At 39.8% G+C, this 25,725-nt stretch overlaps 1 protein-coding gene across 1 annotated transcript in view; it reads right to left on the bottom strand.

The window, feature by feature from the left end:
* COL8A1 (collagen type VIII alpha 1 chain) overlaps positions 1–25,725 on the bottom strand; it is a 162,077-nt gene that overhangs the window by 48,562 nt on the left and 87,790 nt on the right. Inside the window, exon 2 of the mRNA XM_081086720.1 lies at positions 15,170–15,269. The gene's annotated coding sequence lies outside the window, so the exon portion shown is untranslated. The remainder of the gene's footprint in view (positions 1–15,169; positions 15,270–25,725) is intronic.

Here is a 25,725-nt window from a genome sequence, read left to right as displayed (position 1 = left end):
TCCTGGGAGGCTCCAGAGCCAGCACACCCAGTGGACAGCTTCAGTCTATGTTGAAGCACACCCAACCACCTCCACAAGTGGGCACCAGAGTCCCACAAAAGTAAGTCCTGCTCTATGGGGTGGGCCCCTGCACAACTGATTCTCTACATCCAGTCCTTGTATCCAACTGGCTTGGGCGGGGGGTGGGGGGGGTGGGGGGGGGTGAAGCTCTCCCATTGAAATGCCAACAGCAACCAAGGCTCAAATACAAGAGGAGGGTGCACACAGAACACATAAGATCATATCTAAGAGTACCCAGAGTGCCACTGGACTCTACAGAACACTTACTACATAAGGCCACTCTACCAAGTCTGGGAGACATACCAGCTCTACCTAATATCTAGAAACAAATACAAGGAGGTTGCCCAAATGAGGAGAGAAAGAAACATGTTCCAAATGAAAGAATAGAACAAAACTCCAAAAAGAAGGAGGAAAAGGAGAAGGAGGAGGGGAGGAGGAGGAAGAGAAGAAGAAGAAGAAGAAGAAGAAGAAGAAGAAGAAGAAGAAGAAGAAGAAGAAAGCAAAATGGAGACAATCTACCAGATGCAGAGTTCAAAACACTGGTTATAAGGATGCTCAATGATCTCAGCATGAACTTCAACTGAGAGATAGGACACATAAAAACAGAACTAGAAAACATAAAAAGAACCAGTCAGAAATGAGGAATGTATTAACTGAGATGAAGAATATATTACAGGGAATCATCAGTAGAGTAGATGAAGTGGAGGACCAAAGCAGCTATTTGGAGGATAAGGAAGTAGAAAACACCCAATTAGAACAGCAAAAAGAGAAAAGAATTCCAAAAATATGAAAATAGTGTAAGGAGCCTCTGGGACAACTTCAAGTGTACCAACATCTGCATCAATGGAGTGCTGGAAGAAGAGGTAGAGCCCGAAATTGAAAACCTATTTGGAAAAATAAAATATTTTCTTCACCTGGTGAAGGAAATAGACTTACAAGTCCAGGAAGTGCAGAGAGTTTCTAAACAAGAGGAACCCAAAGAGGAATACACCAAGATAAATCAGAATTAAAATGCAAAAGGTTAAAGACAAAGAGAAAATCTTAAAAGCAACAATAGAAAAGCAGTTAGTGACCTACAAGGGAGCTCCCATAGAAATCCAACTGATTTCTCAATAGAAACTTTGCAGGTCAGAAGGGAGTGGCAAGAAATATTCAAAGTGATGAAAAGCAAGGACATACAACCAAAATTAATCTACCCAGTAAAGCTATCATTTAGAATGGAAGGACAGATAAAGAGCTTCACTGACAAGAAAAAGCTAAAGGAGTTCATTATCACCACCAAACCATTATTACAAGAAATGTTAAAGGGTCTTCTTTAAGAAAATGAAGAAAAAAAGAGAAAAAATATGAACAATGAAATGACAATAGATACATCCATACCAACAATTTAATCTAGAAAAGAAAGTAAACAAACAAGCAGAACAGAAACAGACTCATAGGTACAGAGAACATTTTGACCATTGCCGGTTGGAAGGGGTTTGGGGAAGAGATGGGTGAAAAAGGTGAAAGGATTAAGAAGTACAGATTGGTTTTTTACAGAATAGTAATGAGGATGTAAAATATAGCATAGTGAATAGAGTCAATAATATTCTAATAACTATGTATGGTGTCAGATGGGAATGAGATTTATTGGGAGGATCACTTAGGAAGTTAAATAACATCTAATCGCTGGGGTGGACACCTGGAACTAATATAAAATTGTATGTCAACTGTAATTAAAAAATTAAGAAGTATTTAATAATAAAAAATAAAATAAAATAGAAAAAAATCTGCCGTCCTATCTTCTTTACCACATTGCAGGATAATTTGAGAAAAAGCAATACCGTTACTGCCCTTCATCTCCTTATTTGCTGTTGTGACCACATTCACTGGATAAGTTGAACAGTTACTCTAAAATTTATTTATTTTTATTTTTTTAATATATATTTTATTGATTTTTCACAGAGAGGAAGGGAGAGAGATAGAGAGAGTTAGAAACATCGATGAGAGAGAAACATCGATCAGCTGCCTCTTGCACATCCCCGGCAACCCAGGTACATGCCCTTGACCGGAATCGAACCCGGGACCTCTCAGTCCACAGGCTGACGCTCTATCCACTGAGCCAAACCGGTTTCGGCTAAAATTTAATCTTACTTTAATGAACTCCAAAACCATGTAAACTACATTTTTATTTTTTTTCTACTTTATAGATGAAGAAAGTAAAGCTCAGAGAGGTTAGGCAACTTGTCCAAGGCTGCAGAGCAAGTTGGAAGGTGATTCCAAGTTGGCGTTCATTGTCGTTTTTGTGTAAGTAGAAGCATCTCTTTAGTTATTGCACATGGGATGATTTCATTTGGAAGAATCATACAAAATTAATTGCTTCAGTTTGTATTTTATAAAATTCTTCAGACCCATTCTGGGAACTGATGACTGGTTACAAGTGCCAATTGTTTTGGTAACTATTTTAGGTTGCTGATATGAAAAAGGCTGGCTAGAGTAAAATCTCTCCAGGAGCTGTCTGGGTTCAATCCCGGAGCTGTCTGGGTTCAATCCCAGTACTACCAGTTTACTTGCTGGGCAATCTCAAGCATGTTTCTTATTACATCTGTAGTTATATTTCATGTCTATAAAATAGAGAAAATAATTGTATCTATCTCATTTGGTTGCTGTGAATAACTGAACATATATAACGTATTAGAACAGTGCCTCGCACATAAGAAATGATATATACTTGTTTATTTTTATAGTACTTATATAGAAATATACATATGACTAGAGTACATTAGAGCTTGTCTCAAGATTTCTCATCTTGATATAGTTCTGTAAAAAAAAAAGTAAGCATTTCATTCTGTATTCTCTAGATGCAGTAACTCAAAGCTGTCACTAGATGGCAATTGTGATCCATTGTGACTTCAGCTTTAGGGGAGCTTTGTGAACTCATGATGTCTCATCCCCACAAGGTGGGCCTTTAACGAAATTATATGCTCTTGGGACTTACCCACATTCACCCAATTCTCCTTATGGCAGTCCTCCAGGAGCCTGAGTTTACCTGCCTACATCCCATTGTGAATCTGTCATATCAGGAGTGCTGTTGGCTGCTGACAAGAAGGCTGTCACAATCCCGTGGTTCTCAAAGTGTGGTTCCTCCCATCCACCTCAGCTTATGCAGGATCTTGTTAAAAATGTAATTCCTGGGCCCCTTCTCAAATCTGCTAACCGGGAATCAGTGTTTAACAAGCCCTTCTGATGATTGTGTGGCCTGCTAAAGTTTGAGAATCACTGAGATGGACCAACATTTAGCATCATATAAATAAATGTTGGTGCTGGGCGGGTCCTCAGAGAATATTCTGCCTAACCTGCTCGTTTTGCTGAGCAGGAAACTGAGTCCAGAGAAGTTAAAGAACTCACTGAAGACACAGGGTCAGGCTTGTGATAGAGCCAGGACCCAGACTGCTAAGTTGTATCCCCTAGCTTTCCCCACCACACCCTGCACACCTTTCCGCCTTCCAAACAGAGGCCACCTGGTGCACACATTCTAGCCTGATACTTACACATAAAGAAAAAACTCACCCGGCCGGCATGCCTCAGTGGTTGAGTGTCAACCCATGAACCAGGAGTTATGGCTCGATTCCAGGTGAGGGCTCATGCCCAGGTAGCAGGCTCGATCCCCAGTGGGGGGCTTGCAGGAGGCTGCCTATCCATAATTCTCTCTCATCTTTGATGTTTCTATCTCTCTCCCTCTTCCTCTCTCTCTGAAATCAATAAAAATATATTTTTTTAAAAACACCACTTACCTATACATAGGAGTTGGTTCATTCATGTCAATAGACATTTCTACAAGATATATAAAAATGTGTGTGTGATGCATTGAGTGTTGCATTTTCAGTTGTGTGTGTGTGTGTTTGGAAGTGAGGGGAATCAAGTTTAATATGTCATATTCTCAATTGCTAGGAGAAGCATATGTACAAGGTCTTCTGGGAAATGGGAAAATGCAACTAAGTCAGGCATAGGGAAGACAGGTAAGAGGAGGACACTTCAGAGCTGAACTTTCAGTGATGGGTAGGAGCTCACCAGGAAAGGATATTTGGAAAGAGAGATCAGCAAGTGCAAGGGTGTGGGACCATGAAGCAGTGTGGGCAATTGCAAGTTTGGTTTGATTGAGGGGAAGGGCCTATGTGGAGGAGTTATAATGTTATAAATAATAACTGTATTACTACTATTGATATCTGACACTTATTGAATGTTAACTATGTGCCAAGCACTGTACTAAGCATTTTGCATCTATTATTAGTTGATTTAATCTTTAAACAACTCTTTTTGTTGTTGCTAATCCTCACCTGAGGATCTTTTTCATTGATTTTTAAAGGGAATGGAAGGGAGGTAAGGAGGGTAAAAGAGAGAGAGAGAAGTATTCATGTGAGAGAAACATTGATCGGTTGCCTCCTGTCCGTGCCTCGACTGGTGATAGAACCTGTAGCCCAGGTATGTACCCTGACCAGGAATCGAACCCGTGACCCTTCAGTGAGAGGTCTGGTGCTCTAACCACGGAACCACTGGCCAGGGTTTAAACAACTTTTAAACTGCTCTTATTCCTATTTCATAGATGACAATAGAAATGCATGTACTGTTCTATTTTCCTTAAATCAAGTGTTACTATTTGCATTTCTTAGACACTGAACTTAGGAAAAGAGCCTTAATAGTGACTTGTTCCAGGACAATTTCTGTAGTGGGTAGTAAGTATGTATTTTGGGGGGATGAGGAATATGTTTTTAATACATATAATTTTATTATAATCATATTTTTCATCAATGCATAAGATCAGGAGGATTTTAACATTGTTTCTTTTTTAACTCAAGGGATGAATGTCCTATTATTCTTTGGTCTATCAGCAACTGTGGAAGTAGCCAATTTCTCATGATAATAGATGATTGTGTCTATAAGGGGCAAAGAATATTCCTTTCAATTATTTGGTTCACTGAAGAAAGGAAGCTGAGTAATGAGTGAGTGATCTGGTCTGAAATCATTGGCATTGCTATATATTTTTATTTTTATTTTATACATGTTACTGTAAATGTGCTTTTTGTTTATTATATGAATATTAGTCAATAGTAGCTAACATATTTATTCATTGCACAGGAATACTGACAACCAAATTAAAATTTAAATTATAAAGTTCTGGTAGGATTTGAAATACCTGGCCCTTCCTAGGTAAGCTTCCAGAAATTCCTGGATTCTTTGGGATATTTTTCAGTGATTTCACTTTTTCCTGAGAAAATAACTTTTCTGTTCCTTACTTTTCTCATCTGAAAAATATTGGTATTGGATGAGATAATCTTGAAGGCCCCTTTCATCTCTAACAGTCTGTGGATTTACGATTTAATGACCAAATAGCATGAATAACTCATTTCTGAGCTGTCTTTGTAGTAAAATTTTAGTGTTTTTTCCATAAAAGAAGTTATCAGACCAAATATTTTCCCATGATTTTTTAAATGGGATGCCTAAAACAGTTCTGTATTTTACTTTTTAGGCTCACTAAGACCCTATCCAGCTTTAAGATGTGATTATATGATATACTAGTGCCCCAGTGCACGGATTTGTGTACATTGAAAGGAAATTAATTAGAAGGTGGCCCATCTCGCCAGTTCTGCCCTGGAGCCACCCTCCCGTAATCCCTCCCAGCCTGGCTGCATCTGGGACGGTGCCACAGCTCAAAGGGCGTCTGAGGTGTGAGCGGGGTCCCTCTGCTGGTGAGATCACTTGGCCTGGCCTGTGGGGATCAGGCTGAAACTGGCTCTCCGACATCCCCTGAGGGGTCCTGGATTGCAAGAGAGTGGTTCTCCGGTGACGCACCTCAGAATTTGGCACCCTCCTCTCTAGTTCAGGGTTGCATCACCCAAGAAATGCCACTGCCAAGTCACCGCAGCTCAGCAGCTCCTGTGTTGAGTGTCTGCCCCCTGGTGATCAGTGTGTGTCATACCTACTGGTCTGATGGTTGGATGGTCACCTAGACTTATATATATACTAGAGGCCCAGTGCACAAAAATTTGTGCACTCGGGGTGGAGGGGGGATCCCTCAGCCCGGCCTGTGCCCTCTCGCAGTCTGGGACCCCTCGGGAGATAACGACCTGCTGGCTTAGGCCTGCTCCCGGGTGGCAGAGGGCAGGCCTAATCCCTAGGTGCAGCCCCTGGTTCGGCTCAGAGCAGGGCCGATTGGGGAATTGGGGCGCCACCCCCTGTCATGCACAGAGCAGGGCGGATTGGGAGGTTGCGATGCCACCCTCAGTCATGCTCAGGATAGGCCCGATTGGGGGGTTAGGGCACCAACCCCTGTCACACTCAAGGCAGGGTCGATGGGGAGGTTGCAGCGCCACCCCTGTCACGCACAGAGCAGGGCCCATCAGGGGGTTGGGGAGCTCCCCACTGTCACGCACAGAGCAGGGCCGATCAGGGGGTTGGGGCGCCGCCACTGTCACACTCAGGGCAGGGCCAATGGGGAGGTTATGGCTCTACCCCATCACACACAGAGCAGGGCCCGTGGGGTGGGGGGGTTGGGGCGCCGCACCCTGTCACACACAGAGACGCAGGGAGATCAGGAGGTTGGGGAGCTGCCCCCTATCAGGCACAGAGCAGGGCCGATCAGGGGGTTGGGACGCCTTCCCCTGTCAGGAACAGAGCAGGGCCCATAGGGAGTTTGTGGCCCTGCCCTCTGTCACACACAGAGCCACAGGGAGATCAGGGGGTTTGGGCGCTGCCCCCTGTCATGCTGATCCCGGTTCCGGGAGACCTCGTGGCTCTGCTGATCCCGGTGCTGGGAGGCATATTACCCTTTTACTATATAGGGTAGAGGCCTGGTGTACGGGTGGGGGCTGGCTGGTTTTCCCTGAAGGGTGTCCCGGATCAGGGTGGGGGTCCCACTGGGATGCCTGTCCAGCCTGGGTGAGGGGCTAATGGCTGTTTACAGCTGGTCACACCCCCTTCAGGGTGGGGGTCCCCACTGGGGTGCCTGGTCATCCTGGATGAGGTGCTGATGCCTGTTTTCAGACTGGCCACACCCCCTTTAGGTTGGGGGTCTTCACTGGGGTGCCTGGCTAGTCTGGGTGAGGAGCTGAGGGCCGTTTTCAGGCTGGCAGGCAACTGAAGCTCCCAGCCTCTCCTTTTTTTTTTTCTTTTTTTATTCTGGGATTTATTTATCTTCTATAATTGAAACTTTGTTGCCGTCCTGCTCGCTCCAGCTCTGAGACCACAGTCGGCTGAAAGCAGGTATCTCGGGTTTGTTTAGCTTCTAAAATTGAAACTGTGTTGCTTTCGGAGCTGTTGCTTTTGGAGCTCAGAGCCTGGCCACGGCAGGCAGGGAACCTTGGCTTCCTCCTTCACTGGAGAAAGCAAGCCTCCTGCTCGCTTCAGCTGCATGGCTGCTGGCCACCATCTTGGTTGGAAGTTAATTTGCATATTGCCCTGATGAGCCAATGGGAAGCGTAGCAAAGGTATAGTCAAGTACCCTTTTTGTCTTTTATTAGATAGGATTTCCCCATGAAATTTTCCCCATGGCTAAGATTAAGGCCAGTTTTAAGTAGATGCCATTTGATATGGTAATGACCAGGTTTGTTTTAAGGTAGAAGAGGTGCACTTTACATAATTATCTGCTTTTCTCATTGCTGCAGTTATAACTTTGAGTTTTTTTAAAAAAATATGTTTTTATTGATTTTAGAGTGAGAGAAGGGGAGAAGGGTAGAGATAGAAACAGCGTTGAGAGAGAAACATCGATTGGCTACACACCCCTTACTGGGCATCAAGTCCACAACCCAGGTATGTGCCCCGATCAGGAATCGAACCAGTGGCCTCTTGGTTTATAGGTGGACACTCAACCACTAAGCCACATCAGCTGGGCATAACTTTGAGTTTTAAGAGCTCATACTAGAATCTTGATCTTTACATTCATGTTCACAGCTGAGGATAAACTGCTTTCTCAAGAAAGACTAGGAATCCCAATCCAATTTTCACCTTCCTTGTCTAGAGAACTTGAGTAGTCCACAGGTTGCTTTATCTCGAATCAAAGGAAGGACAATAACTCCTGAAAAGGAGAACCTATAAACATATTATTATTTTAAAAATTTATGACTGAGAACACAATTTGCATTTTACTTCACCAGATAATTTTTATCTTTCTCATTTGGAGTCAATTTTGGAGTTGATTAGGATAACTTTTTAAATTTACTTATTATTAAAGCAATGTATGTTTATTCTAGAATTATTACAGAAAAGTTAAATAATGACAAAAATATCTAAAATTCTGCCATCCAGAGTTGGTTATTGTTAATATTTTTCATTTTATTTCATTCTAGGTAAGCATGAATATTAAGAGATTGGCAAGAAGTCATACATTATATCTTGAAGTCTTCTTTTAATAATCAATACATAATTATTAAAAGCCACACAATGTAATCTCTTCAAAGATAACATTATTATTATTGTACAAAAAGTTACAAAGCTTTTTCGTCTTCACTATTTTGTGATTGTGCCATTTTGATTTAGGTCCCCTTTTTGTTTGTCTTTATCCCTCCTTTTTGCAAAAAATATTTAAGGTAATTTCAGCCCATTTTCCTCCAAGTAGGTATAATATATAGAGGACGGTAATTTTCTGAAATTCATACTATATATATATATATACTAGTATATTTAATGAGACCTTAGCTTTATACACAATAGGTAAGTTTTAATATACTGGGAAATGATGCTAAAGAGAATTCTATTGTAACAAAGAAACTCTTTAGAAAATGAAAAGTCACTCTTCCCTCATAAGCCTTATTTATGTGTTGCTCAAAGCCATGTTCACAAGCCTACTAACTTATGTTCTCTTCTAGGGCAGAGTGCTGGCTGGTCTTGTTGTCCAATATTCCTTCAGTGTCTAGAACTGTTTTTGGTCCATTGTACTAGTGTTTGCTAGGTGAACACTTGTGGAGTTAAAATTAATAAAATGGAATAATTCAAAATATTCTATTACTGTTGTGATAGGTTGCATTGTGATTTCAAATAGCACTGACATAAGGCAATAATGGTTAAAAGCTTCCATTCTGCTCCCTGTTGCTGAGTCCTTAAATGAGATAACTTGGTCTCCCTCTTAGGATAGTGCTTGAGTCCAAATAGTAAATACTAAATAGGTGTTAGCTTTCAAGATTTGGCCTATTTGTTACTATTCTCCTTAAAAAGAACCCATTTTTTCCTGAGGATTTTCACTTAGATTTTTCAAAACAGGAATAAACTATGTTTTTTTTTTTGTTTTTTTTGTTTTTTTTTAGGAATTATATATAAAGTATCTTACAGAGTTGGTAGGGGGAATAAAATATACTGTATTTTATAATAAACAGGAGGCCCAGTGCCCGTGCATGGGTAGGGTCGCTAGCGGCTGTGGCCATTGGCTGGGGCCTTCCTTCATTCCGTGCTACCTCCTGGTGGTCAGTGCATGTCATAGCGAGTGATCTAACTCCAGGTCGATAGAGCTCCAGAGGGGACACTTTGCATATTAGGTTTTTATATATATATATAGATTTATATATAATTAATATTGGCTGTCTCACCTAATAGTCTAATGCAGCCGTGGGCAAACTACGGCCTGCGGGCCGGATTCGGCCCGTTTGAAATGAATAAAACTAAAAAAAAAAAAAGACTTTACCCTTTTATGTAATGATGTTTACTTTGAATTTATATTAGTTCACACAAACACTCCATCCATGCTTTTGTTCCAGCCCTCCGGTCCAGTTTAAGAACCCATTGTGGCCCTTGAGTCAAAAAGTTTGCCCACCCCTGTATGTCTCATTCATTCATAATGTTTAATGGGAACATATTTAAAGTAAAGTGTGCTACAGAGTCATAAATATAATTTACAGTACTTTCCATGGTGCTTTTACTCTAAGCCTTTCAAGTACTCAGCAAGTTTAATATAAATGAGCAGTTTGAGGCATTGACTAGTGAAGCCTGACATTTCCCCTGTGGAAGATGTGCGAGAATGACTGAATCATTGCTGCTAATGCACACTGCTCTACATTTGACAGGCTTTGGAAATTTGTCTCAGCCACATCAAGACAGGTGCATAAGCAAGTCCTGTACTGTGAAGTCCGTACTGTGGGCTTTGAACAAAGGAACCCACCAGTCCAGTGCTGCCCAATAAAACAATACGAGCCACATGTGTGACTTCATATTTTCTAGTAGCCACATTAAAAAAGTTAAAAGAAACAGTTGAGATTAATTTTAATAATATATTTTATCTAACTCAAGATGTCTAAAAGTAGTATTTTAACATGCAAATAATATAAAAAGTATTAATGAGATACCTTACATCTTTTTCAATCAAAATCTTAGAAATCCTGCATGGATTTTACACTCACAGTACATCCCAGTAGCGGCTAGCCACATTTCAAGGGCTCAGTCACTACATGTGACTCATGGCTACCATATTGGACAGCACGGCTCTAGTCATTCCCACTAGGTCAGCACCAGGGGGCAGCAGTGTGGTGTAGAGGAAAAAAGACAAAGGCTAACTTGTAATCCTATGTCTTGTTCCTGGCTCTGACATTGGATATTGATGTGACTGTGAACAACTGATTTAGTTTCTCTGGGTCTCAAATTCCTAATCTCTATAATGGAGCTTGTTAATAACTGCCATGCTCCTCATAGGAGGCTCTGGAAAAGATTAAATAAGATATTATATGTGAAAGTGTTCTGTTAGATCATAAAGTACAATACACATGTAAGGTATTATTACCCCTTTTTTTTGTAGATTTACTCTCATGACTTGCCCAAGGCCACATTCCAAGTTGGTAGGAGAATCAAGAATAGAATCTGGGGATTCTGACTTCCAGCCATCTGCTTCAGCTAAAGGCTGTTCATACCAAGCTGGCTTTAAAACAAAACAAAACAAAAACAAACAAACAAAAAACCCTCCCCCCCAAACCCCAAACCCCAAACCCTTTTTATTAAAAAAATAGGGGGAGGAAGAGAGTAATAGTAAGAAAAAATTCCATATTGAATAGTTAGGATCTTTTTGGACACTGTCATAATATTCTACAGTAAAAGTTTACATACAGGATATTTATATACCTAAACATCAGAATTACAACTATCAAGGATTGGACTTTACTACTGTCATATAATATAAACCCCCATGTTTTTCAAAGCTTCAAAGAACTTCTAAATTGAACTGTGGTTTATCCACTCTATTTATCTCCAAAATATGGTATAACCACAAGAAAGTCTTTCCATAGTAGGCTTGATTAATAAAACAGATATGGATAGCTCATTAATCCCATGTGTGAGACGCCACCGCTCCAGTGTGAATCCAAGAGACACATCAGTCTCTGAACAGAAAGTGAGAATAATTCAGTTCAATACATGTTTATTTGTGCTTACTGTGTATAAGGCACATTAGATATTTCCATGAGCAAAAGGAGTTTGTTACTACGATAATTGTCACATAGAGAGATATAATTTAACTGAAGAAAATACAGAATATACCTACCAAAATGTGTATGCTATGTGATTCAGGAATCCATATTTTCAGAAAGTAAAAAGATGATCAGAAAGGAAATTCTAGATTATTAAAAAATAATTTAAAAAGTCACATCCATTACTTTTGTGAGGGCACACAGTTATCATACTCTATTTCCATTTTCCCTAATTGTAATCCTATCAGGGTTTTCATATTTAATTTTGAGGGACCATTTCTTACATTTGTTTCAAATGAATTTCTTCACAAAACTTAAAAATTACATAAAATATTTAGTTTTACACTATGTAAATTAAACATAAGCAAAGTTAATTTTCACTGAGACGAAGACTACATATTCAAAAAGCCCATTCTTATTCTTTCTTAAATGCCTTTCAGTTTGTTATTTTTATTGGAAAACTATCAAATATAAGCTTTGGGCCTGCCTGAATTGAGGAGCATGTTGACTCAATGAGATTTTTACTTTCATTGCTGTTGACTATTGAACGAAATAGTTTATTGGGTAACCTTTTCATTTTATTGTTTTTGCACCCCAGTTTAAAAACAAGACTTAATTTTTTTAAAAGTCTAATAAATGTATTTTTTATATTTTCACCATAACTTTACAAGCAATTTACCTCCTCTGCCCTAGAATAGCCACCTTCTGCATCTTTATGATTTAGTTTAACATTATTACTGTAATTTTTTACTGGGTGAGCCCATCCATGCCCTTGGCAGCAAGATTTTGTTACAAGAAATTCGGAAGCTGAGCCTGCCATTGGTTACAACAATTATGAAGTTTCCCTGGACTGGGGTCAGAGCCTTACCCTGACATTATGACTGTAGCAGGAGGCCTGATTCCTTCATCAGCATCTCCAAAATATGTGATAGGCTTGAATCCTATAACGTGTGCTTAAAATATATATATATATTTTTTATTCAGTGGTTATTCAGTTATATATATATATTTTATTCAGCATTATAAATATTTCATTTGATTAACATCTGGCCTTGATGAAATCCAGCCAATAATTAATGGTACATGTAGTAAAAATGTGATACCTTATGAGAGTTATTAACATATTTGAATTTATCCAAAACGCAGGATTGACACATTCAGACCGGATGTGGTCATGTGGCATTAACTTCTTGCTGTGCTTTTCTTTTTGTTCAAGGGCACCTCCAGCAAGAACACAGAAATGTGAGGAATCTCACATTCTTCAAATTGCTAAATAAAATTAAATAGACTATAAAGAGTCATTGTACTATTCAATATTCGGAAATATTGAGCTGCGTGTCCAAAAGTCACACTTAACACCAGGCAATAGTAATAAACATAAGATGACTGTGGATACTATGAGATGATGTCTACTTGTCAGAAATGGATGGCATTTTTTTCCCCATCAAACTTAAAAAAGTTAATGATGTACTTCATATGTCAATTGCTCCTCCTGAGAGATCAATGCGGGGACAAAAGAGATTCTGGTATATTGTTATCATTTTTCACTGTGAATATATTCAGTATCATCTTATCTAATAAAAGAGAAACATGGTAATTAGCGTACGACTGCTACCCTTCCCATTGGCTAATCAGGGCAATATGCAAATTAACTGCCAGCCAAGATGGAGGCTGGCAGCCAGGCAGCTTGAAACTAACATGAGGCTTGCTTGCTTCAGTGATGGAGGACTCCAACGTTCCCTGCCTACCGCTGCAGGCCTCTGAGCTGCAACTCTAAGCAACTATGTGACAAATATAGAAGCTAAACAAAACCCCAGAAACCTGCCGGGCTTCAGCCAGCAGGATCACAACATTATAAGCAAAGGCCAGAAACCTACTTTCAGCAGCAGAGGCCTAAGAGCTGGAGCCAAGCCTCAAAGCTAAAGCTGGCCCAGAATAAAAAAGAAAAAAGAAAAAAAGGAGCAGTTGGGAGCTTCAGTCACCCGCCAGCCTGAAAACAACCCTCAGCCCCTCACCCAGACTGGCCGGGCACCCCAGTGGGGACCACCACCCTGAAGGGTGTGTGACCAGCTGCAAACAGCCATCATCCCCTCACCCAGGCTGTCCAGGCACCCCAGTGGGGACCCCAACCCTGATCCAGGACACCCTTCAGGGCAAACCAGCCGGCCCCCACCTGTGCACCAGGCCTCTACCCTATATAGTAAAAGAGTAATATACCTCCCAGCACCGGGATCAGCGGAGCCGAGAGGCCTCCCGGCACTGGGATCAGCGTGACAGGGGGGCAGCGCCCAAACCCCCTGATCACCCTGCAGCTCTGTGTGTGACAGGGGGCGGGGCCACAACCTCCCTATCCACCCTGCTCTGTTCGTGACAGGGGAAGGCTCCCCAACCCCCTGATCGGCCCTGCTCTGTGCCTGATAGGGGGGAGCTCCCCAACCTCTTGATCGCCCTGCGTCTCTGTGTGTGACAGGGTGCGGCGCCCCAACCACCCCCCCCACCCCCCAGGCCCTGCTCTGTGTGTGACGGGGTAGAGCCATAACCTCCCCATCGGCCCTGCCCTGAGTGTGACAGTGGCGGCGCCCCAACCCCCTGATCGGCCCTGCTCTTTGGGTGATAAAGGGCGGCGCCCCAACCCCCTGATGAGCCCTGCTCTGTGTTGAAGGGGGTGGCGCTGCAACCTCCCCATCGACCCTGCCTTGAGTGTGACAGGGGATGGTGCCCCATCCCCCCAATCGGCCCTACCCTGAGCGTGATTGAGGGTGGCATCACAACCTCCTGATCCGCCCTGCTCTGTGTATGACAGGAGGCAGCTCCCCAACTCCCCAATCGGCCCTGCTCTGAGCCTGACCAGGGGCTGCACCTAGGGATTGGGCCTGCCCTCTGCCACCCGGGAGCAGGCCTAAGCCTGCAGGTCGTTATCTCCTGAGGGGTCTCAGACTGCGAGAGGGCACAGGCCGGGCTGAGGGACCCCCCTTCCCCCCAAGTGCACAAATTTTTGTGCACCGGGCCTCTAGTATGTGAATAAAACCGTATGCTATATCATGTTCTGTTTCATATTTGCTAGATTGTCTTAGGAAAATTTAGTACATGCCACTTCAGGCATTTGAAAGGAATCATTTCTTTATTACAACTCATAACTTAAAACTATAAACTATCAGCCAGAAAAAAACTTGGCCAATTAAGAGAAATTTGATAATTGTCCAAAAAGCACATATAGATATGACTGGGAGATGATAAGATTATTTTAATTTTACCATTTGCACGGGAATTATTTATTTTACAAATCTCCAGATCTTCTATGACTTGAAACCCTCTGCTGAATCATGAAAAGCAGCTTAAGTTAGCAATTTTCCTCTGCAAAATCTAGCTGCTAGCATCTGGTGAACACTTGGATAACCTAGTCAGGGCCTATGGAAATGATTATTTTAAGACTCTATTCAACATGCCTGGACTTAAAAAACCATCTAGAATCACACTCTGCACATGTATTTTACTGTCAGGGATTTAAAAACCTGGCATTAGTAAAGGTGGACTAAAGGCTTTTGCAGAGTGGAGATGGGGATAGGAGATAGGACATGCAGGCAGGCTGGATAGCCAAGTGTCTTCCAACTCCTCTCCCCACCCCCCACCTTTCCCTGTGCACCACCCGCGGCCAGGCCACTGCGACGCCCTCCATCACTTCTTACACTTACATTTAGACTTGGCTGCCTGCAGAATCAGGACGAGCGTCCTTGCCTGTGCCTTCCTGTGGCACACCTGGGACTGGTTTCTGCTCCACTTCCAGAACAGCGTCTGAAATAGAAAAATAAGATACTTTTACTCAGAGATTTCCAACCAGTGTGCCTGCAAGAATTTTTAAAACATGCAATACATGACTATTTAGTCAGAGTACTGACCTCTTTTCCCTTAAATGGTTAAATAAGTAAATGACAACAGCCAACACAACAATAGCCATCTGGTGTGAATGAATCAAAATTATGCCTATTTTTTGTGTGTCAGATGGGCAAAAAGTATATTTTTTGGTGTGCCACAGAATTTTATTAATTAGTTTATGTGTGCTATGAGATAAAAAAAGGTAGAAAATCACTGCTTTTACTAAATTGGGAAGGCAACAGGAAGCTGAATTATCGAAGTGTATTGTTTTTGGATCATAGGAGAAATTACATAATAGGAATTTATAAATACACATTGAAGTAGAAAATGCTATTATTTGCCAAAATTTAAAAGCACATGTAGGAGATATTAGGGATATTTGAATGCTGTTTAGGCAAGAGAATATTTATTGTTGTTGTAATATGTGCAAATGTATACTTATTTATTTTTACACATATACTATATATAGTTTCTGTCCAAATTAATGATTTATTGTATATCTTTATTGCCTTTCATGGTTATATTATGTGCTAAGTTCTCACTAAAATAACTCCCATTAATACAGATTTGAGATAATTGAGAAAGGATTTGGGCATTTGTTAAAGAGAAAACAGATTTCTGAGGAAGTTATACTTCTGGGAGAAAAGTTAGGTTTATTTTAGAAAAGTGAGCTCTTCCAGAAACACATTTTCCATCTGTTTGTATACAATAGTATTTGAGCTAGAAATTATTCTTAGTTATTTGTCAAATCAGGTCTGATAGGGCTTTAATTTGGCAACACTTGTAGGTTTTCGTGTGAGCTTTTTGGGCAATTTAGTTGAAGACACTTTATGAATCATCTATAATTTAGACTTGTTACAAATCATATTGGACTTATTCCCACTTAAATTGAGTTTCAGAAATTTAACTCTGTGTTTTGGATAATAGATATTTTATTTTGTTATATTTCATAGAGATGTGTTTAGGAAATATTACCTACATTTGTTGTTAAAATGGATTTAAGTAGGAACAATTTCAGACACTCAGATAAACAAAAATATTTGAAAACTAAGATTGATTGATTAGGAAATAATCGCAGAATTGGTATCCAATTTAGAATTTCTGCAGTGTGTTATAAGTGATCTTATTCTAGAGCAGCACTAGCCAATAAAACTTCCTGTGACAATGAAAATGTTCTATAGTTGTACTGTTCAACATGATAGGCACTAGTCACATGTGGCTACTGAGCGCTTGAAATGTGACTAGTACAAATATGGAGCTGAAGTTTGAGTTCTTTTTAATTTTAATTTTAATTAATTTGAATTGAAACACCCATTATGGCTAGTGGCTACTTTATTGGAAATTATAGCTATAAGAGTTTCTTCAACATGAAATAAGGAAATATTTGAGTGTTTCTTAGTTGCTGAAAGTCTACAAGACATGAGAGCCCCCAAAACACAAGGTCCAGGCTATGGAATGTGGCCTTCCGTAGGAGCCCTCACAAAGTGTGCACAAGCCTGAAGGGTGGAAATAGCCGTGTTTTCAACTTTGGCTACACTTGTGCATATTCAGGCATAAATAAAATTATGTTGCTCATAGGTGATTTGAAAACATTTTTGTCTCTGGAAGGCCATGAGATCTCAAATTATCTCTACTACTAAAGTTCAGTGACATTAAATGAACTCAAGGGTTTGACTTTTTCAGTCCATTTCTACTAAGGTATGACTATCAGTAATAGAGACAGATATGAAAGTGATACTTCATGAACATAGCTGCCTCCATGAAAAAGAAATTCTAGATTCAGACTGGATATCAGGACTAGGCTGAAAAATACTTTGGACCCTCTCCCCAAATCATTTTTCAATAAATATTCATTGAGGACTACTATGTATAAGGCAAAATGCTTAGTGTTGGAGATAAAATATTGGGGGAAACATAGATACAGCTCTTGGACTGATGATGATTAATTGCACTAGATAATAATACTTTTCCAATATCTTCTTCTTCCAAAATTTATTTTTTTCCTTGGATATGGTGAAAATAAAGCAGGAGAAAGATACACAGGATACATAAAAATGCTGATGATCACTATTAGGTGTGTTTCACACATTTTACTCAATTTACTTCTCCCTGCACAGCTTTCACAGTTCCACAACCAGATGAAGAAAGAGTTTCTGAAATGCAATACTGGGAACAGAGAAAATGACTAAAAAAAACAAAAACTCAATTACCATTTTTAAAACATGGGATGAGCATCATTGTTTAGCATTTGAGAGTTTACCACATATTTTTTAAAGGAATTCTTCCCTCTCTATGAGCCAAAAGAATGTCCTTTAAAATAATTACCAACTAAAAGACTTTTCTTGCTCTTATGTGATGACACATTTTTTACTTTGCCATTCAAAGCACTGTAAGAAAGAGTGCTACAATCACCGCTCATGAAACGAATCAAATTACTCAATTTTCAAGCACCATTGCAAGACCCGAAGGGAACTATTAGCTGTACAGGCAATATGTAGCTTATTGTATTTCAGTTCATGCTGGAAGCAAGAGTCAGAATGTGGCAAAATACTGAGTAAGAACTATTTAGTCCGATTTCTTTTTTTTCTTCAGAGAACAAATGCATAATTAAATGTATGATTCAACCTGCATTTTAGGTGAATTTTCAAGTGTGTCACTGATGAAAATTTAAGGATCAAAAGGATTAAAAATTAAATCAAATTAATGAAACCATAGTACATAGTACTTAAAGTGTCTAAAGGCCATTAAGTCTTGTCTCCAAATATATTAATTGATAATGTCCCTAATTTTCTAGACAGACACTTTGAAAATAATTTTTAAAAACTAACTACAAAGCAATGGAAGAAGGTAGAGGGGGAAAAAGAAATACATTTATTTATATGAATACATTAGAACCAATTGCAAATAATATTATAAATAAAGTTAAAAGGTGAAGGGGAACTTGCTTTATTCTTTCAAAAAATGTATATCATATGGAGGTTTTAAAACATGCCCACAAATTCTTTGACCCTCCTCTATATTCCCCCCATTGGATCTGGGAGGCCATGTGGCCGCTTTGACCAACAGAACACAGTAGAGGTGGGTACTAGGTAGCGTTTGATGCTAGGTCATAAAAGACCACAAAGGTGTTGCCTTTCGTGCTGGCACACTGTCTGTTAGAGCCCCGAGTTTCCAGGTAAGAGGTCTGAATCCCCTGAGACCACTGTGCAGACACCATGTAGGTGATGCCCAAAGAGCCAGCCTTCCTTCTATCTCTGCCAGGCACTACACATGAGTAAAGCCTTTTGGGGCCCTTTAGATCAGCCAGTCTGCCAGGTGAGTAATCTGTGAGAGCAGGAAAATCTCAGCCAACACCCACACAACTATGAGATAAAATAAGATGTTTGTTGCTTTAAGCCACTAAATAGTGATGTGAGTTGCTATGCAGCAATAGAAAACTGGAGCATACTCTCTTGTATGTAAGATATTTTCACAATAAAACATTTAGAAATTGAATGTAAAAGACACTCTGGGAGGTTATTTGCCAAAATGGACAAAGAAAGTCTTAGCATCCTTCCTATATAAAGAGATCCTACAAACACCAAGAACAAACTAGTAATACTATATAGGAAAATTGGCAATTAAATGAACATAAAATTCACAAAAGAAAAATAAAACGTGAATATGTAAAAAAGTTCAATTTCATTAGTAAGTAAAGAAAATGTGAATTATACAATGGGGTTAAAATTTTGGTTATCAAATTGGTAAAGATAAAAATAATATTTAATGTTGGTTTGGGTTAAGTGAGAGTATATATGGCACAAACTTTTTGTATACCCAGTGCTTTTAAAATATATTTTTGACTTTGCTAGGAATTTAGGATTTTAGGTAAGGAAGTAATTGGAAATGAGGTAAAATATAAAATGTTTATTTTAGTTCTAATGCTAGGAGCAAAAATATAGAAGTCTAAATGTCCATCAGTAGAGTTAAATAGCCTTGGTTGGTTATTGCTCAGTGGTTAGAGCCTTAGTCTGTGCACCGAAATGACAAGGGTTTGATTCTCAGTCAAGGGCACGTACCTGGGGCTGAAACCGGTTTGGCTCAGTGGATAGAGCGTCGGCCTGCGGACTGAAAGGTCCCAGGTTCGATTCCGGTCAAGGGCATGTACCTGGGTTGCGGGCACATCCCCAGTGGGAGATGTGCAGGAGGCAGCTGATCGATGTTTCTCTCTCATCAATGTTTCTAACTCTCTATCTCTCTCCCTTCCTCTCTGTAAAAAAAAAAAAAAATCAATAAAATATATATTAAAAAAATTAAAAAAAAAAAAAAGGGGCACGTACCTGGGTTGGAGGTTTGATCGGGGCATGTACGGGAGGCAACCAATGGATGTGTCTCACATTGATGTTCCCAATGTTTCTCTCTCTCTCTCTCTCTCTCTCTCTCTCTCTCTCTCTCTCTCTCTCCATCCCTTCCACTCTCTCTAAAAATCAATGGAAAAATATACTCGAGTGAGGATTTAAAAAAAGTTAAATAAACTATGTATTTTACATTACTGAAAATTATTTTATTACTTAGATTAAAAAGATGTGTTATTTGCTAATCCTGACCCGAGTTACACAACAGTAGCATAGAAAAACGGGGACACTGGGACTTCATGGTCACACAGACCAGGCTCTGAATCCTGGGTTTGCCACTTACTATTGTTGGATATTCGCAAATTTAATTTATCTTCCTGAGCTTCAGTTTTGAGAAAATGGGGCTAAACACCTATTCCATTGGCTGTAGTGATAATTAAATGAGGTTATACTTATGAAAAAGCATAATAGTTCATCAATAATTATTATCTCTTTTCTTACTATCCAAGGATACCATCTGAGATCCATATCCAAATTCACAACTCTTGCCAAATTCACTAAAGGTTCTTCTGCTCTGGCTCCTTCTATATACCTCTTTTTTTTTTTTTTAAATATATATTTTATCGACCCTCCACAGAGAGGAAGGGAGAGGGACAGAGAGCCAGAAACATCCATGAGAGAGAAACATCCATCAGCTGCCTCAAGCACCCCCCCCACTGGGGATGTGCCTGCAACCAAGGCACATGCCCCTAACCGGAACCGAACCGGGGACCCCCCAGTCCACAGGCCAACACTCCAGCCACTGAGCCAAACCGGTCAGGGCTATATACCTCTTTACATCACAGTTGAGTCTCCACACCATAGTAAAAAAGATATTAAAACCAAAAATAAGTGAGTCAAGTTCTTGCTTACAATTCTTCAATAGCTCTAAATGCATAAAAAGTGCATCTACTCTTGCCCCACTCTCCACCTGCAGATGTGGTAAACTTTGAAAAAGTAAATCAAGTCATGACATTCTCAGGCTCAAGACCCCCCAGCCCCCACTCTTCTCATCCAATAGCTCCCCATAGCACTTAGAACAAAACTAAACTTGTTTTTGGCGTCCATGCCTCATATCATTTCACTTTGCCTATGATTTTGCCCCCCTTTCCCCTTGCCCTCTATTCTCTAGCCATACTGGCCTTCTCCTTATGAAAAACATCATGCTGGTCCCCACTTTCAGGCCTTTGCTATTCTTCTGCCTGTAATTCTCTTCCTCCAGACACTGTTGGGCCCTTCGCCATTTAAATCTCAGCTTGAATATCACTTCTTCAGACAGGTTTTTCTTGACCATCCGATCTAAACTCAACCACTCATTTTCATGTATATCTAATTATCTTTAATTCCATAGGAATAGTTATATCTTTCTTATTTAATGACACCTTTTTATTCATTTACAGTCTTCTTCCACCAACCCTTCCTCTCTCCCCACCCCTCCTTGAGAGCAGGGGACTTGTTTTGTTTATTGGAACACCCCTTACAACCAGAACTAGGATTGGCTCATGGTAAGTGTTCTGTAAATATTTACTGGATGCCTTGCAAATACTTTTTGTACTTATGAAACACAGAATTTAGCAGTTCAGAAAAAGATGGCATTTGACATTATTTAAAAAAACAGAAATTGTGAATTATAGGGGCATTTTGAAAAGCTTTGATGGTTCTGATTCGAGTTAAGTACATTGCTTCAATTTTGAATAATGAAATACCCACAAACAAAATCACAGCAGCATAAAATTATTTCAGAAGTGTGATGAGAGCTCCTCTGTCAAATCAGATACTTTCAAAACTATACTACCACTCAACAAGCTCCTTTCTTTGAAATGAAGAATGTGCACCTCCCATCAATATTTTTACTCCTGTCAAACATGTGATTTATTTATTGGATAAGAAACTAGACTCCCCTTTCAACACTGAGAGTGTTGAAAGCAGGGTTTCATTTTTTGAGGCTGGCTTAATACTAGCCTCTAGTGAGGAGTTTTCTTAATCACCCGATTGGGTGGATGGGAGTTAAAACTGTTCCTCTTTGTAATGTATAGCCTGGTGACTGTAGTTAATAATTCTGTATTATATATTTGAAAGTTGCTATGAGATCTTAAATGTTCTCATCACAAGAAAAAATTTTAACTATGTTTCATGATGTAGGTTAACGAGACTTATTGTGGTGATCACTTTGTATACATATACACAAATATTGATTCATTAAGTTATATACCTAAAACTAGTATAATGTTATATGTTAATTATATCTCAATAAAAATATGAAAGAAGCAAAACAAAATTGTTCCTTTTAGTGTCATTTACTCTGAGATACAGGAACCTTAGTGGTTGGGCCTCAATCGCCTGGTATGATCATAAGATTCTACAGTAATGAAAACTATTTCTATAAAATCCATGAGAAAACTCTGAATTGCTATTTATAAACATACCATACTATTTCAGAAATTTTATAACATTTAAACACTCAGGCACAACTTTTGATGTGTATTACAACATAGTCTAGCCCCACTAGTTTTGAATTTCTTCTGCAAAGCAGGCTGGCCACATTCTTCTGATTCTTGAAGGGAAAGGAAATGCACATCTATGGAAGATATCCTTTGGGCCAGTCTCCTTGCTAAGTGTGCTATCTGTGCAGTCTCATAATCTTTACAACCATGCACAAATGAGTTAAGGCAATGAGAAGACAGACTCCATTCCTTCACACAAGGTTGAAAAACAAAGGAACTGTCTATTCTTACCCCATTGACATTATCCTCAGGTTTTCAAGGGACACTATCTTTTACTTTACTGATTCATGGACATTGTCTGGAGCACAACAAATATTCACTAATTAACAATGCTATTAAATTTGGCACAAGATTTCCATAGGAACTGTGCATCTCAGTTGTTTCGATATGCCAGGGCTTAGAAAAGACAATTGGGTGAGGCACCTTGAGGTTCCTAGAAACTATTCTTATTGTCCTTTGGAGGAGTGTATCTGATTTGGTTTCACTGCAGCTTAATAATGTTCAGAGAGCTGGAGGAAGAAACTTCTGAATCCTCCAGGTGATTTTTACAAAAACTTTAGGTTGCAGAGTCCCAGATAAGATTCTAGGATGGAGAATTCCAGTTCTATGAAAACAGGATCAATTCTGAACTAACAACTAAATCCTGACAAATTAGAATAAGAGGGGTGGGGGGGGGGGGATCTAAGGTTGTACTAAGCCACCATTGGAGGCCTGGATTGCTGGGTCATTGATCTTCTTTTAAGTACATTTTGCTTAGATAAACATTAATTTTCCTTTACTTATAAAACCCATGTTCTGGTTTCATGACAGTATTCAATGGTCACAAAGTTCAGAGAAGCTAAGTCTAAAGGATCTGGGATTACAAGGACTGAAAATATCTGAATATCTAAAGTAAATCTGAAATGTTTGGATTTTATTAGTTTGGAATAAGAAAGCTGAGAGTGAGAAATTAATCAGCACTTCAATATGTGAATAAATTTGTGAGAAATAGTGACTTTAGTTCAGAGAACTGGAGAGCAATAGCTTCACTGATTAGAATATAAAATTAGGCCCTTACAATACAACTTACAATACAACTTACAATACAACTTAAGTGGTGATATTTGACAGGAAATAGTCTGTGAGATTTTTATTTCAGGTGCATTCTTCTGATATTTTGCAATAGATAGAAATATATCAAATGTTTTCCAGAAGGCCCTTACCCTTGTTGAGAAAATATAGAAGGTGAAATTATAATCCTTTCTAAATGAAACCATTGGATGAACCTTCAGACAGGATAAAATATTGAGATTCTAATGGTGATTCCAGGTGTGGTCAGAGGTCTTCCATATAATAGAATTTAGGAAAAAGACTAAGACCATGTTTTTGTGAGGCAAATATTCAAGGAGAATCTAACATGAAGTCTCCTTTCTGTTATCTAGATATTTGGCATTATGGAGCTATGCTTAAGTTGAACTAAAAGGTGCAAAGTAAGGGATTCCTTTGTTTAGGTCAGTATATTATGATATCCTTGTTCAATCTTGTCATTTGAATTAAAATCTATTCATATAGTCAGCCTTACAGTTAATTAATTAACTAATTAAACATTATACCTTATCTAAGATGACTTGTGAAGCAATTTGTTTTGAGCAAGTTTTTAAAAAATGCTTTGGATGAGTAAAATTTGACTTAGTTTTACTTCTAGTTAAAAGTTAATTTATTCTTGCTGTAGATTAGATTTTGATGATACTGATTCAGTAACAGCTAACTAATAAAATGAAGCATGGAGACAATCATTTTATGTCCCTTTGAAATAAATGTATAAAACTTCAAGTGCATTGCTGTAGTCACTTGTGGAACAAATGTGAGGACCATGGTAGGAGAAACAGGAGAAAAAAATGTGTTGTGTGTATTTGGGACATGATCAAGGTTCTGAAACACTTCAAAACCTTCATAGGAAGAGCAGGATGTGAACCAGACTCTCTTGGGACACAGGACAAGGCTGAGTTTCATTTTTGCTGGAAAAATATGTTCTAGATGATAGTTTTTTGTTGTTCTTGAATGTGATAGTTCCTCCTATGTTCATAACAAATTATACTGCCCATAATTCAAGGTCAAATTTGATTTCCAGAGAAAGCCCTCTCAAAAAAAATATTGTTCTAAATTAAGCCATACTTATTGGGGCTATCTTACATGGCAAGCTCTTTGCTTAGTATAGTAAATCATAGATACTACTAGAGGCCTGGTGCACAAAATTCATGCACTCGGGGTAGGGGGGGTCCCTCAGCCCAGCCTGTGCCCTCTTGCAGTCTGGGAACCTTTGAGGGATGTCCAACTGATGGTTTAGGCCCACTCCCCTGAGGTAGCGGGCCTAAGCCAGCAGTTGGACATCCTTAGTGCTGCTGCAGAGAGAGGCAGGAGAGGCTCCCGCCACCACCGCTGCGCTTGACAGCCGTGAGCCCTGCTTCTGGCTGAGTGGGGCTGCCCCTGGGGGAGTGCAGTGACCACCAGGAGGCAGCTCCTGTATTGAGCGTCTGCCCCCTGGTGGTCGGTGCACAACATAGTGACTGGTCATTCTGCCATGGGGTCAAAACCGACTCTCCAACATCCCCCGAGGGGTCCTGGATTGTGAGAGGGCACAGGCCAGGCCGAGGGACCCCACCCATGAACAATCAAGTCTGGGGAGGGATGTGAGAGGTTGGCCATCCGGGGAGGGACTGGGGGAGGGCTCCGGGGCATGTCCAGCCTGTCTCACTCAGTCCCGATCGACTGGACCCCAGCAGCAAGCTAACCTACCAGTCGGAGCATCTGCCCCCTGGTGGTCAGTGCACATCATAGTGAGTGTTTGAGCAGCCTTAGCTTATCATTAGCATATTACAGTTTGATTGGTTGAACGGCCGACCAGACAACAGTACACTTAGCATATTAGGCTTTTATTATATAGGATAATATTTATTCTCCACCACAGTCCTACAATAAGTCAATCTTCTTATATTTAATGGTTTAATAAAACTTTAAATTAACTAATCACACACACACACACACACACACACATTTTGAAAATGCATCTATGTTTTGCTCCCCTCTGTTTCCCTAGCACACAGTGAGAGACTCTTAATTGGTGTCTAGAAAATATTTGTTGAATTAAATGGAATGCTATTTCCTGTGCTTTCCCTGAGGGAAGGGTTTTCATCAATCACTTTGTCCTTTGATGTAGCTTTGAAGACTGAAGGATGAACAGGCATTGAAAAATTTTAACCAGACCAAGAAATGTGGATCATTTTGACTTCTTGGGTCAGTGAGGAAGATTGGTGTAAAGGAATGTTTGAGGGGGAATGTGTGGGGATTGGTGGGAGGGAAGAAATATTAGTTCTGATGAAGATGATTATTTTTTCCTTCTGTAAACATAAAGAAATAAGAAAGCCAAGATATTGTCTTTCATAGTCTTCCATGGAGTGTCCGAAATATAACAACCGCTTATGAGAATGGGCACTGACACATATGCTCCGAGCTGAGAAC

This window comes from Myotis nattereri, assembly GCF_964212035.1.
Source record: "Myotis nattereri genome assembly, chromosome: 3".
In the NCBI taxonomy this organism is placed as follows: Eukaryota; Metazoa; Chordata; class Mammalia; order Chiroptera; family Vespertilionidae; genus Myotis; species Myotis nattereri.
The sequence above is the reverse complement of the archived record's forward strand: the minus strand, read 5'-3'. Positions and strand labels throughout refer to the sequence as shown.